Here is a 16,038-nt window from a genome sequence, read left to right as displayed (position 1 = left end):
AAATAACTGTTCAAAAACTTTTCAATGATTGGTTGCATAAATGAATAAGAGAATGGCTTTATTTGGCTTGTCTTGCAAAAAGGAAGGGACAAAAGCTAGAAAACATAAGCCGGTGACACTTGGTGGGCGGTGAGAGTCAGAGCAAGGATGAGCCTCAGTTTTTTGCCCTATTCACAAATGACAAATTAGGAGGTGATCTTTTTCTTTACAACACTTCTTTATGAAATTTATAAAAAAGAGTCTTTGCTTGATAAGTGATTTGGAAAGAGCACAAACTTTGGAATGCAATTTAAAGAAGCTTAAAAGTGTTCATAACCTTTGATCTAACAATTTTACTTTTAGGAAATCTAACAATTTTACTTTTATTTCCTTAGGAATTATTTCCTAAGGAAATAATTGAAAATTACAGAAAGAACTTTTTGCACGAAGTCATTCATGGTAGCATTAATTATGATAGCAAAAAATTGAAAAAAAAGCCAACTGTCTACCAAAAGGAGTATGAGTCAGTGTGTTTTTTTATATTCACACATTGGAATAAGATGCAGCCATTAAAATTGATATCAGTGAGAATTGTAACAACCTGGACAATGTATGTATATATGTAAAATTAGTGATATAAGCAAATTTATGGTATTTGTTAAAATACAGGAATAAAACACATGCATATTTAACAGTAATTGTTTCTATATTACAATAAGAATGGGTGATGACTTTCTTTACATTTTTCTGTATTTTGAATAAATATTTAGTACTTTTATAATTAGAAAGACATCCCTGAAAAAAATCTGGTTTCCATATCCATTTACAATTAGACACTGGGTTCAATTTTCAGTGTGCATTTCAGTAGGAAATGAGCTGCCCCTTCACCATCCCTGTCTCTTTCTGGCAGCAGAGGAGACCAATAGACCAGAGTGTCCTAAATGACAACGTGACACACAGCTCTTGCCAAATGGGAGGTGAAAACTCTGCCCCTCTGACATCTCCTCTTGGAACCAGACACGAAATACCAGAGAGAAGGTTCTCAGGCGATGAAGGGGTAGGTCCTCGCAGAGAGGGACAGAAAGAGAGTTGGAGAGAAAGCATGTGGAGAACAGAAGAAAATGAGGAGGAAAGAGGCATGGAGCCATAGGAGCAGGACAAGAAATAAGAATAAATAGAAGAGAAAGAAAACTGGCCTTTTGGGAGGAATGCAAAGAAAGCCCTCGACGAGCCCTGTTTATTGTTCTGGGCTTCTGTTATATTATGAATAATAGATCAACAGGTGTTTTACTTTTATTTATTTATTGTTATTTAGCAGTCGTAGCATTAGGCAATAAATACATGGGCATATACACCTGGCTTCTGTTTCCAGGGAGCATTTGTAATTCAAATTGGAAGCAAGACCAATTTTCCTTCCCATGTATCTCTGTCACCTTGAGCAGCTGGTTCGTACCGTGCTGGGAACTCGGCCCTGGGTGATGGACGGTTGTGGGACTGTTGTCGACGCAGGAACACTTTGTTTTCCTAGACAAAGGATCCTCTGCAGTGTACCCTGTGCTTATCGCTGAGGGATGAGGGATAGGATTCAGACGTAAATTCCATATTTTACTCTGAAACTTTTCCTGGGGTAGTTTTGAGGAATCGCTTTTTCCTACTATGAACCGATCCATAAAATGGGAATATCTCGCTGACATTGGTCACTGGTTGGCATTTACGAAGACCTCTGATATCTGTGAAAGAAACTTGATAGAGGAAGGAAGGCAAAGAGGAAAGAAGGAAAGAAGCAAGGAAGGAAAGAACTGAGGATAGCAGAAAGAAAATTACCTCGGGCATCGAGCACCTGTGGGCCGACATCTTAACTCCACCCCTCACCTACTTCCCTGAGGACCTGATGAACATCAGCTGACTTCTGTGAGTCTCAGTTTCCTCACCTACGCGTGAAGGTAGCCGTACCTAATTCAGGGGTTAATGTGAAGGCTAAATGTCATGATATGTGCAAGCACCATACACATACTATGTGATCATTTATGTGAATCCCTGTTCCATTTATTGACTGTCTACCTTATGGCAAGAATTATGCTAAGTGATTTCCAGGGCCCCTGCCTAGTAATTTAGACAGACAACTCCCATTATTTCCTCCGAATGCAATAAAGTTGTTTTGAGTATATCCTGATAAGTAATTGCTTCCCTTAATGATACTCTAGTGGAATACAATATGGAAACCTCTAAAGGTTCTTATTCTTGAAACTAATTTTTAAGTACAAGTGCTTACAATTAGTCTTGCCTGGGCATGGTTTGTAGCATACCAACAAGCCCTGGGTTTCTAAATATAGAAATCAAAATGCCTTGAATCCTCTGAGAGCCAAATCAGAAAACCTTACACAAAGGGAGGAGGATATGTTCACACTGTTCTCCAACGTAACTATGTATCATGTTATAGGGAACATTGTCTATCCAATTAGCAATTGTCTCAGAAAGAGAAATATTTAATCTGTTAATAACAACTCCCCACCTTCACGGCCCCCATCCCCGCCACCAACCCCTTATAACCCATAAGGGAATTTCTTAGAAAAACCAACTCAGTAATTAAAAATGAAATGAAATGAACCAGAAAACAAAACCTATGGATAGTAATGCATGGATGGTAGAGCACTTTTCCTATGCAAATAAATAAGTGAGGAAAACACAGACGTGTGCCGAGTGTGATTTCTGGAATTCCTTAATAAGAATGTAGAATTTTCCAGCATGTGGCTATTCTCCAACATGTTGAATTCTGTAATTGAGGAGTTTTCAGTGGCTGTATCTGCTTTTGACTTTGCTGAGCATTTCTTAGACATTATGTCTTTTCAGTCTTCACAAGATCTCTCATAATATTTCTTCAGTAGATGAAAAAAATGGGCCACAGAGAGGTTAACTGACTTTCTAAAGGTTGTCCTGATTTCGTTCATCACCAGGCTGGAATTAGAGTCAAGCTTATTCTTTGGGCTTCAGTTTCCTCATCTATGAAATGGGTGTAATAATATTTACTTCACAGGATTGTTGAGGAGAATCAAAGGAATTCATGTATGAAAAGGTGAGATGCTTTGTTCTCAAAGTGTGATCACCAGGCCAGCAGCATCAGCATCACACGGGAACTTGATAGAAATAAAGAATCCTAGGCCCCACCCCAGACCTCCTGAATCAGAAACTCAGGGTGTGGTGCGGGGAGGGGCCGTAGTAATCTGTGTTTTCACAAGGCCTCTGTGTTTTAACAAGGCGCTTCCTAAATTTGGGAACGAAGAACCAATGGGCTAGTTCCCTTTGCACTGACTTCTTTCATGGTGACTCTTTTATAGGCACGGTGGTTTTGGGCTCTATAATATAAGCCACAGACTAGAGGCTCAAGAGTTTGATTTTCCTTTTGCTATAGCTAACTTACTTTCTGCCTCTAGTAAGACTGAGATGCTCTCTCTACCACAAGATCCTTTGCTGAAAAGTGGGGGAGAACAGAATAAAAGTATTGGTGAAGGGTTATAAGATGATTAGGAAAAAATTTTCGGATTGAACATTTGGAACAAACATGCAATAATCATTTGCGAATGCATCATGGAACTTAGAAATAGTAAAAAATATATTAAACTGATTTTTAAACTTTTAAATGTGTTTTAAGTGTTGGAAATGTCAGAAACAGGGGAAGATGGAAAATGTCACTTAGCTCATGTCTCTACCATACTTAACTCTTTAAAGTATTTACTCATCTATTATTTAATTTTAGACTCATTATGACTATTTCAGGTTGGTAAACAGGTAAGGGATTGTCTTCAGTGTACAGATGAGAGAACTGAGGCCTGGTGAAGCTGAGCAAATTTCTGAAATATACACTTCAGAAACGTGGTTCATGTTAATAGAGCATCACATCTACTAACTCCCTGAGCCTGTGGTTTTTTCTCTCTAGACTTCCCTGCTTGCATATTATGTATTTTCGGGAGAAAGATGTTCATGTATATTTCGATTTTGCTTTGTGCCAATTAGTTGTAAGTTTTCCAACTATTTAGCTACTGTTTTTTGATAAGTTTCACATACACAAAATAAGAGATGTGTTCTGGGTTCTTGTACGTACTGAAATAGTAAGACACGTAGCAAAGATGTTTAATTCATTCATTCATTTGCTCGTTCATTCATTCAACAGATGTTTATGAAAGGTTTACTTGGTTCCGGATACTGGGTTGAATCTCTGTGTTTACCATAGTGAGCAGAAAGGACCTCCATTGGATTTAGTATTCTCATTTCATCATGTCCAGATATGTGGCCTTTATTAATGCATGGAGTAAGCCTGTTCATCCTTCCTCTTTTCTTGGGGTCATCCTAGAGGCATCTTTTAGGACCAGCTTTAAAATGACTGAACTTCAGAGAACCTCAGTCATGAAGCATGGTCAATGGTGGTTTGGACAATAAACTAACATGGAGATTACTGCCCAACATCAACAACTGGCTAAATAAATAGCAAGTTTACCTTAGAGCCAAGTATAGGTGTTTTTACATGAGAAATGGAAGAATAATGTACATTGTACTAGAGATGCAGCTGACATGTTGGGAGAAGATGCTTTATGGACATTAGGAAGCCTTCTCCTTGATAGAAGTTCTTATGAAGTAAAGATTTGATAAACAAATATTCATTTACTTAACACTGTTTTTTGAGGGGCTACTATAGGCCAGAAACTGTCCAAGGGGTTGGGACATGGCAACGAGCAAGACGGGCATGTTCTCTGTCCTTTTGGAATTTGTTTTCTAGCTAAGGAAGTAAGAAACGAACTACTCATGAATGTAATGCAGGGTAAGGAGATGGCCAATGGTGGTTGAGGAGTGGGGAGGCGTGGCTCTCTTACACAGGGTGGCCAGGGGAGGCCTTTGGGAGGAGGGAAACAGGAGCTGATACCTGAATGCTGTGACAGCTAAGAAAGAGCATCCCAGGGAAAGGGACCTGCACATGTAGTGGCTTTGAGAAGGAAATAAGCTTGGCCAATGTGGCTGGAGTGTGTATTTATTGAATGCACAGTGTTGGGCTGGGCAGTGTGGGGATGGGCAAAGTTTTCTTGAAAGGTAGGCAAGATCAGAATAAAAGATTTGGTCTCAGCCTTCAAGAAGATAACATACAGTCACTAAATAAAAAATAACATGAAGAATAATACCAGAACAGTTAGCAGTGAGGCTATGTGCCTATCTTCTAGTGTACTAAGGAATTTGGAGCGGAGGATTCAGAGAGGGGATATGATAGAGGTAGGGGATTAGGTAAATTAGGTAGATTAGGGGATTAGGAAAAAGGGGAAGTGGACCCTTCCAGAAGAGGCAATAGCAGGAGAGACTCCATCTAGGAGTCAAGCAGAGAATTTGGCCCACCATACAGAGGTGTGACAGCCTGGACGGTGAAGGCCTAGGTCCTGAGGCCGGGCTGCCTGGCTAGACTCTCAGATTCACCCCTTACCAACTGTGTGGGGTTGTGTTCTGTGTCTCAGTTTCTCATCTGTAAAGTCAGGGTCATAATAGTGCCTATGTGTCTTGGTTATCTATTGCTGCCTAGCAATCCCCCCCCTAATTTAGTGACTTAAACACTAATTTGTTATTTTGTCTCACATCTTGTGGGTTAACTGGGATCAGCTGAGTGGTCTGGCCTGGAGATTCTCGGTGGCTGGGGCTGGAGTCAGCTGAAGGCTCGACTGGGCTAGATGTGCAAGTTGGTGTCTTCATGTGCATGCCTGGCACCTGGGCAGGCATGGTTGCAATAGCCTCTCCCTGTGACCAGCTTGGGTTTCTCCCCTGCAGTCTCAGGGGAGCCAGACTTCTTACATGACAGCTGACTTCCCATAGAGTGAGCATGCACAGGGCATGACATCATTTCCTGTGTACTCTATTGGTCAAAGCAGTCACATGGCAGCTCAGATTCAAGGGGAGGGGACAAAGACCCCACCTCTCAATGGGAGGAATATCAAAGAATTTGTGCATCTGTGCCCATCCTTATTCTACCGCAGTATTTTATGGGTTGTGGTGAGGACTGAATAGGTTAGTAGAGAACACTTAGCAATGTACATGGAACATAGTGCACATTCAATGATGTTGATGATGATGATGATAAGGGAGGATCTTGAAGGGCAGGCAGGAGATTTGGTAGGCCAACCCTGATGGGATGGCAGGGCCATCTGAAATCCTTGTGCTAGACTGATAGGGGAAGAGATAGGTTGGAGAAAAAAATCACTTCCTAGTTTGTGCACATTTAAAATGGAGATTTTCGTTCTACTGAGTTTGCTTTGTTAGCTTCTCTTCTAAGCAGTCAATATCTCTCATGCCCCTACTTCATTCGTGCATGCATTCGACCTACGGAACACTTGGCGTTGCGGTAAGTGCCAAGTGTATAAGACAGACACAGCCCCTGCCAGTGGGGGAGCAACATTTTAAACCAACAGTCACTAATAAGTAATTATTTGTGGTTGTGCTAAGGACTGTGAAAAATCAATGAGGCCGTAATGGGGAACCTACCCTCATCTCCATGGGTGACATTTTGACCTGGAACAAGAAAGATAAGGGGGAATTGCCAGGTAAAGAGAGGGGAAGAGCCCTGGGAGGAGGGTCCAGCTCAAGCACAGGCTGAGGGTGCAGAGACAGAGCAGTCTGAAACCCGAGTGGTGGCCGTTGCATCGAGTGCAGTCGGTTTTGGGGCCGGCAGCGGGAGCTGGGCTGGAGATACAAGGCCTCGGAGGCTCCTTAAGTATTGCAGATTTTATCCTAAGGGTAATGGGGTTCACTGGAATGGTGGTATTTGAAGAGTTTCCAAAATTGCTAAGTCTTTTTGCCTGAAGAGGAGAAAAAAAAAAAAGCTTAAAGAGATGGGAGATGGTGTTGAAGGATGAACTTGGCTGGTTTCACTTGAACAAATAAATCACCGGTTGCCATTTATCCCCAATCAGCAATAATCCCAGCATTCTCACCCTGGGTCAGTCTGGACAAAAGCTGCCCACTCGGCTCCTTTCCACATTTGTCAGCCTGTAATAGCATCCTTATCTCAGGAAATCTCTAGATTGCTCCCCAACATAAACTGTTTGCTGGGCAGTCAGGGTCAGCTGTGCCTGCTAAGCTCTCAGACTGACCCAGGTGCCCTGTTTGAACTGCAGAAGGTTCACCGGAATTGAAGTGGCCACTCCGAGACAGTGGTGTTTACTGATACAGGTTTGGGGCTGGGACTGTAATTTCCCGGTGCCCGTGACAACCACCCGCACTGACCAGTTCCCGGGCTGAATGGCCAAGCAATGCAGGCAACCAAAAAGGACATTGCTTTCCACCGCTGCCCTCAAAGAATCAGACCATTTAAAACACGCTCCATTCACGCAAGGAGTGGGATTTCTTAACTACTGGGGTGGGTGGTGTGTAAAAAAAAATCCTCAAGTTACACAACAAAACAAAACAAAAAATACACAAGGCCTTCACTTTTTTTTTTTTGGTGCCAACATTGAATCAGAAATAGCCTGTCTAGGGAAGAGAGATGATTTTAGTAGGTAAACTCCTTTAAATGTCTGCTGGAGAGGCTGCGTGTGCTTAAATGCTTTAAATATTTCAAATGCGCAGTTTGGGCTGGGGAAAAAATCCTCTTTGCCCAAAGGGGTTAAAAATGTGGACGGAGTTTCTGAGTGCCTCTTTTCTTCTGTTAATGGGAACTGACATTCCCTACAATCAGATGGGACTGAGCCTAATCATATTCTCCATGACAGAAGAAATTAAGGTCTGTGGTAAAAGACATTATAATCCTGACAGAATTTTCATGCTCTCCAAGAGCCTAAATTACTCTGTTTACTAAAATCACATGTTGGTGGATCTTTGTTCTAATGCTCTGATTTGGGGGCCTGCTAATTTCCCTTTTGTGGGGAGGGGGTGGCCTTCCGTGTCAGCAGCAACTTCCCATCATTTATCTTCAGATGTGCTTGAACAGATAAGTGACTCCTTGGACTAGAAAAATCTCCCCCATGCTGTATGACTTCAGGGTTTGGACTGGCCAAAGGCAGCAGTGAGAACAGACTCATTTTGTTTTTCTCTAAGGCCCAGCATGGCGTCTTCCTTCCCAAATGATCTGTTTGGGATCTCCCCACAGATAAGCTGCCCAGATTTATTCTGCGGAGTACCTGAGGTCCAGCCCCATGCTCACAAAAGTGTACTCTTTTGATCATGGCCGATGGGAGAGGATGTGCTGCTTTTCAATTATTACATCCAAAGAAAACATAGACAGTGCAATTATATCATTTTGTAGCACGTGATGAGGGTGCTATTTCAAATATTGCATGATGGTGACAGCAGGAGCACAACCACAGTAGACACTGCAGCCAATCAGCATGGATGCCTGTGTAAACAGCTGGTGCCCTAGTAGCCAGTGGTGGGCCTGTATATGCTTAATACCTGACTCTTCAAAAAAAAAACCTAAAGCCCCGACTCTGATTTCTGTGGTATTAATTCTCCCACCACTGCCAATTTTAAGCCACCAATGTGGTATCAATTGGCTTGCAAAATTCCTGCAAATTTAACAATTGTCTCTTGCAAAGCCAATATAAGCCATTCCAGTGCACCACTGTCTGAAGCAGGTACGTACCAGCTCCATCATCCGCCCCCCTCCACACACCCAGGTACACAAACATCCAAGGGGTACTTTTCTCCCTCCAAAAATGTGAAGTTATAAATGACATACAGGAGCAAGTCAGCTGGGAATAAAGTGTCTGAAGTGTTATCAGATGAGCCATCAGGGTTGTCAAGAGGAAAGCTGCACTTTGATTATTTTCTGCTTCTCCATTGTAGTGAAGCTGCAACGCAAGCTTCATTTTCAAAATGCATTTCTCACCAAATGCTTTTTTTTTTTTTTCAAAATATACTTCAATTGAGGGGAGAAAATAATTTTGTGCCCTGGCCACCAGTGAAGCTAGCTCAAAAGTCACCAATTTAAAAAACCATTTTCAGATTTGGTATGTGGGCAAAATAAGTGGAGGCTATAATCAGGAAATTCTGCATAAGAGCAAATGGATTTGAGGTGATTTTAACTCGGTGGGTAACGAATTCTACAGCATTATAGCTGGAATAATTCCTTGCAAGGCTTCTCGGGCAGCTATGCTCTAAAAATGGTTGATGCTTCTCTATTAGGTCAGTGTTCTCCATTAATCCATGATCTATTTTGGAAGGAAAAACAATCCTGTGCAGCCCGTGAGATTTTTGATTTGAACACCTTGGTCAGAGGCCGATTATTTCTTTTTTACGGAACAAGTCCAGAGCTGCTCTTTGCAAGTGAAGTCCTTACAAAGAATTCTAATAGGCATCCCGCTGGGTTGTTGTCTGTGCTTAAGTCTCTTTCCATTTGAATTGGAAAGAAATAGCAGTCAGCTGAAATACTGGTCTCTTTGGCAGTGGCCTTTGCAGAGCTAAACAATACAAACGACGTCCATCATCACACATTACGACTAAATCATTTCAGTCAAGTTGCATGTAGCAGATAGATGGTGATTTTCACATTCTACAGCTTCTGACAAATATTGCCCTATCCATCCATAAACATCTCTATTGTTGCCTCTCTGGGTTCTGGAAAAGTGGTTCCAGCAGGATACTGCTGCAAAGAAATTAAAGTCAGAGAAACACTTGTTTCATCTTTTTTTTTTGCCTTGATTTCTTTACATATCGAAATTAGTTTCTGGTTCCCACTTGGGAGAAAATAATACAGTAGCTCCTAGTGGAAAACCTGTCTTCAGTTATATTTAGCAGGGAAATGAGTCAAACTATTGAGAGACTGCCAGCTTCATCATTATAGGATTATGCATTTTAATGGGACACAAGTTCGCAGGCCTTTGGGTTTGATAGTTGCGTCACGCACATTTTATTTTTCCAAGCATTCTGAGGCCTGGAATGTACCTAGTTTTTAAAAGCCAGGTGTTGGGTGACCTCTGTTTCTTTTTGCTTCATTTTAATCACTTGATCCTTCTTACACGGTATCGTTGAGGATGAGGGAATCGACACCAGCAAATTTAATTCGAAGGGCACCTCTATTTTGGAAGCTTTACATGATGACTTAGCAGAAAAATAAATTTCCTCTTCTTAGGTGCTTGCTTAGATAATTCAGGCTTGCACAAGGAAGAGCCAGGTCCTACATTTTGCAACTCTCCGTTAGTACAGCTGGGACTAGGTGAGAGAAAATGGGGGCCTGGCTGTCTTCATGGTCTTGCAAGGCTGATTTTTGGAAACTGCTAGAATAGTTTTGTAATTTCAGAGGACTATTAGGGCAGGCTTTCTGGGAGTCATTTTCTCACTCTTGATCTTGTTTGCACAAGTTTTGTCTAAAGCAGGTATTCAGAAGTTTATTACCTAGCTTCCTACAATCGTCTATATGTGTCTCTCTTGACTCAAATCTGTAAATCTGGAGGGTCTCTAGGACACGCTGAGAGGTGCTCTTATGTGCAGCTTTTGCACACATTCCTGGGAGCTTCACTGAGCTTTCCGCAAGGGAGACACCTGTTTACTGGCTTGGATGTCAGAATCCATCTCTCTGTTTTTATGTAAGGATGTTCTTTGTTTTCAAAGGACATTCATTACCTGGCAAAATACTGTATTTTCAAGTTCCTAATGCTTACATATATTTGGGAGATGTCAAAAAGAGTGAAAATAAAGCCTTTATTTTAAATGTATTGCTTTATGGAGAAAAGAGAAGGAGTAAGAGAAGGGGTGTGTATATCATGACACATATTGAATGCTGAGGTTGTTTACTTTCCTTTGGACCTGGCTGAGTAAATGTAAATTTGGTAGAACAGAATCCATGAGGTATATAACTAATGGTGTGGTGTTTATTTTCGGTGAAGAAACTACATTATTTATTCTGGAATAAAAAAAAAAGAAGATACAAACCTTTCTTCTTTCCTTCCTTCTTGTGATATGAAACAGAAGACAGATGATAATTTTAGAAAACATTGCTTAAATCTCCAGGAAACAAAATGCCTCAGGAAGGCTTAAGAGCATTGTGGCAGTGGTTCACAGCAAGTGAAAATTTTCTGAGGAAATCCACGATTTGGAAATTTAAGTTTACAAAATAAATGAGAAATCCTCTCTAGTATTCCTTTAAATGGTGCCTTCTCCTGGTGCACCATTCATTTCCATGTTAGTTATTCTAGTTGTCTTATATTGGTATTTTCTGGAAGTCTTTTATAATGTGAGGCACAGTTGTGTCCAGTATGACTCTTTGAAGGCAATTGACTTTCTCTTTGACAAGCCATCTTTTTGAGCAACAAATAAGAAGGAAAAAAAAATTACTATGAAATCAGAGACATCCCTGTGGATATAAACAAGTACTTTAGAGAAAAGTAACATATCCTTCTTATAGTGCATTCAACTCGTTCTGCAACAATGTAATGTGAGGAAAAAATTTCTTCTGGACCCCAAATGTCTGCCTTGAGTTATGAGTATCAATAAGATTAGCCATAACTGCAGATAGAACGGTTTCTTGTATGAACATATAATTCTATTAAAAAATAAAGCTCACTAGGCTACTTGGGGAAAATAGTATCTACAGCAGTGAATCCCAAAAACTAATTGTGTTATGTTAAAAGCACATCCTAAACCCATTTATTTTGTTTTCTCTAATTTCATGTGGTGTTTTCTTGGTCTTGCGTTGTGGCCCAAGCTAACTAAGAATATCCATCTGGCATATACACAAACTCTCATTTATTAATTACTCTGTTCATACTTTTTACCTTTCTTGACACTTCTCCATTTTCACAATGAAGTAACTGTCATCTCAGGACAAACTAGGTCTTTTCTCAAATGGATGAGTTTCTTTATTTCTGATCTCTTTTTGCTTCTCTGCTCCCAGTTCATTTTACCTTTTTTTTTTTCTTTTTGAATCTGGAAGATCACCTTGTTCCCCTCCATCCACAGAAATATTATAGTACCCATCCTTGACGGTGACGTTCACATCCTGCCTTGTCTGGGAAGTTCTTTAAACTTTCTCGACTGGATGATCAATTTGGCCCAGCCAGCTATACTTTGGTATCTCTTTTGTGTTTATAAATTCACCCACGAGATTGCAGGATCTTGACAGCAGGCACTCAGGGAGTTCCCACATTACCCGTCCCGGCTTAATCAGTATTTGCTGTTCGATTTACATAAAGACTATTCTGATGATATTTAAGACAGAGACAGGATGTAAGGCTGATTTAGGTGATAGCCTGATAATACTTTTCTGGGCATTTCTCAGTGCTTTAAAAAAATGCTGCATACGGATTATTGGCACTTTCGGTGATGCTGAGTGAGAGCAGGCACTCTCAGGAAGCTGTCTGCGGCAATGCTCTTAGCTTTCTCCGGAGAAGTTATCACTTATTCTGAACTAATCAAGTCACACAAAAATAGCAAGGGTGAAAATGTTTACTTTGCCTTTTTCGATGCTCCTTTTGATCATGGATTGCTCAATTTTAATTTGTTTTATTCCTTCTGGTTCTACCTTAACTTCAAGCTGAAGTATTTTAACTATCTTCACAGACGGTCTTAGAAATAGAGACCTTAGAAATACCTGGTGTAACCCTGTCCTTTCCCAGCTGGAGAAACTGAGGCTGAGAGAAATACAGTAACATGTCCAGGCTGGGCCAGGCTCGCTGGTGTCCTCCCAGCCTAGTGCTCTCTCTACTATACCATGTGCTCTCTTGTCATTCGCTACCCGCATTTTTCTATTTACTGTACTTCATTTGACAAATCATTAAAAATACATAGCACAACACTGGCCTCAGGACTAATCTTTGAGTGGCCCCATTATTTTTAGCTTCCCATGTGGAGAACTGGCTATTTATTCCTGCGCTTTGGCTCCTCTCGGTTAAGAAGGCTTTAATCACGACAGAACTTCACCTTTACCCCATAGTTACCGACTTGCCTGCCTGGCTTTAATAGCCTCCTGTGAGAGAGACCTTCTCAACAGCCTTTAGAAAGTCTAAATAAATTATGCCCACGGATTCCTTTTTATCTGCTGTTTTTAGCACACAATTTTCCCAAACAAAAAACCAGGCCAGAGGGCACGTTCGTCTTGGTAGGTGCTTTGAAATGCCTTGCTGTGGAATTTATTCTTTTCTTGTGCTTGGGTGAAGATGGAAGCTTGTCTGGGGCTGGGGCTGGGGCTGGGGCGGTGGAGCATGCCGCAAAGCTCTGAAGTGAAAAAAACCCAACCGCGCAACCGATTTCTCTGTCTGCGAGATGCTAGGTGGCCAGTCTCACGGTGCATTTTCTCAGGGCCAGCCCTTTTGGTGGTGTTAGTTGGCTCTTGTTGCGTAAGTTCTCCAAACACTGGGCTCCTCAGAGTCACCTCTGCTATGAAGCCTTTTTGGACGTTCATTCTTTCATCCCCCTCCCTCCTTCAGCCCCCAAAGCAAGTAGGAGTTCTTATTCCTGAGGCTTCCTGGTTCCCTCTACAAGCTTCTACTGTGGAGCTGTAGCACTCTTGGCATTCATTTATTTACCTGTGGGTTTCACTAGATTAGTCATACCTTCCTTCCTTGCTGTATGCCAGAGCCTTGTACAGTGACTGGTATACAGTGAGTGCTCACTCAATGTCTATTCATTGAATGAATTCTGTATCTCCAGTGCTTAGTGTAGGCTTGGAATATAGTGAGAATTCCATTGATGTTTGTTAATCAATGAATGAATGAATAAATGAATGAAGAGGGTTAAATAACTGAATGAAGAGGGTTAAAGGCAATATGCTCTCCACTAGCTAAGTGACCGTGGGTTAGCTGCTTACCCAGACTTTTTAAGCCTCATCTTTCTCTTCTGTATAATGGGCATAATATTACCTTCTTCATAGGGTGATGGTGAGGATTAAGCCATAAAATTCTTTGAACAATTCTCAGTTGCATTTTGATATTATTTTTATTTTATTCCTGGATCAAAAAGAAGTAACTTTTCTTTCCTTTGACCTACACACATGGCAGAAATGAACATGGATTCTGCTGGAGGGTTGTGGAAATGGTAGGGACATTTGCAGCCATAATTGTACTGAATTAGCTCAAGACATGGTAGCTTCAAGACTGTCCCAGCTTCTCAAATGACTACTAAAAATTAGTTTCCACTTTCATAGTTCTTATGATGTGCCAGGCAAGTTACATATGTGATCTGACTTAGTTCTCAAAACAAGTCTGTAAAGGTAGGCATTATTATTCCCATTCTGCAGATGATGAAATGGAAGCTCAGAGAAGTCAAGGGCAAGGTCTTGCATGAGTAAACAGCAGGGCCAAGAGTGAATGTGGGGTCTTGCCTCTGCCTCTGTGGGACCGTACAACCAGCTATGTCTGATTTGAAAGATTCTGTAACAAAAACTAATGCGGAGGGTTTTTTAAAAAGTATTATTTAACTAATATTCTAGGAAAAGTTCATTTGCAGCTAAGGCCTCTCAGCAGCTAATCAGGCCTCTTCACTTTCGCTTCAAAGGGGTGATAGGACTACAGGTTATTGAAAAACAGCCATTAAATAGTAATTGGAAGTAAAGCATTTGGAGTTTCTAACTGGAGTCAGAAAGTCTGGTTTGGAATCTTGATGCAGACACTATTCTGACCCAGCGGCTACTGAGCTGTGGTTGGTCGTTCGGCCCATGTAGCTGTCTATCCTGGTATAGCTGTTGCTGCCCATCTAAGGTAGAACCTGCTGCGGCAGACACATTTGGTTTTGACAAATTCAGCATCACTTTGGCTGGCCCCTTTGCATCAAAAGAACTTGTGATCTTCCAGCTGGACCAAGGCAGATGAAAGCATTAATGATGCCGAGAATCATTCTGGAATCCAATAGAAGAGACAAATTGAGCAGAACCCTCAGCCCACAAAGGTCAGAATAAAAAGTGCTGGGTTCAGAAGCTGTTCCCTTGCCTCGACCCATTTGGGCATTGGGTGCATGCTGGCCTGTGGCTTTTCAAGCAGGCCAGGACTCTTGGGTAGGAACTGTACTTTATGAAGAGCAAGTCCATAATCTGTCCCATGTGGTCCAGTTTGGTCTGGCCTTCAATGCCCAGGAAGGACCTGGCAGTCTAACCTATAAATGGTCTGAGCTTTAGGGCAGAGTTTCTTAACTGCAGCAGTGCTGACATTTTGGGCCAGATAGTACTCTGCTGTGGGGGGTGTCCTATGCATTGCACTGTAGCATGTCTACTAGAATCCCTGGTTTCTACTCATGAGATGCCAGTGACATCTCCCCAGCTGTGATAACTGAAATGTCCCCAGACATTGCTAAATGTCCCCTGAGAGTGGGACAAAATTGGCCCTGGTGGAGAACCATGCTATAGGGTCATTGGCTGTGAAATCTTGGCCTGGGCAGAGCTAGTTAGTGAAGACTTGGTTCGTTGACATATCTCATATCCCACGTGTACTTTTGAATGCTCAGCACCTAATGCAGAGTCTATTGCTCATGGGTGGAATTATGGAAGATGTTTAGAACCTAATACTATGCATAAGACATGACAAATTTCAAGCTTTTGCATATTGAAGAAGGCCATTTCCTTCAAGTGGCTAAACGTTTGAGGTAGCTGAGACATGCCTTCAGCCCCTCCCCTCCCACGCCCCAACTCGTGCTCATGGCAAACATTGCAAATCCACATAACATTCTTTCCTGCTGACCTTAGTGGCTTCAGCATCCTTTCAACACAGACTGTAGGAAACTATCATTGTTTAGAATTAGTAAGCAAGACATAACCTGTTTGTCATGTCTGGGCTTGATTCTATGAAATCAATTCAGGGAGAACTGCCAAATGTTAAAATGGTGGTGGAAAAGCCCTCCTGGCATAAGATGGTCTAGACCCTTGATTTCTAGTCGGTTTTGATCTCTTTTCCTCCCTTAACATCTGTGGGCCTCAGTTATTTGTTCTATAAAATGGAGCCAAACTTTTCCTGGCAGAAACAGGAGTGTCATAAGAGCTGTTAATTATCCCTCTTGTATTCTTAGATAGTGGAAAGCAGATAGCCTTATGGACTGAAGACATGCTGTCTAAGTTAGCAGAAGAGATTATTTCTGCCACTACTCTGTATTTTGAAGACAAATCTTGAGTTAATA

This window comes from Propithecus coquereli, unplaced genomic scaffold, assembly GCF_000956105.1.
Source record: "Propithecus coquereli isolate 6110/MARCELLA unplaced genomic scaffold, Pcoq_1.0 Scaffold87, whole genome shotgun sequence".
Classification (NCBI taxonomy): Eukaryota; Metazoa; Chordata; class Mammalia; order Primates; family Indriidae; genus Propithecus; species Propithecus coquereli.
The sequence above is the reverse complement of the archived record's forward strand: the minus strand, read 5'-3'. Positions refer to the sequence as shown.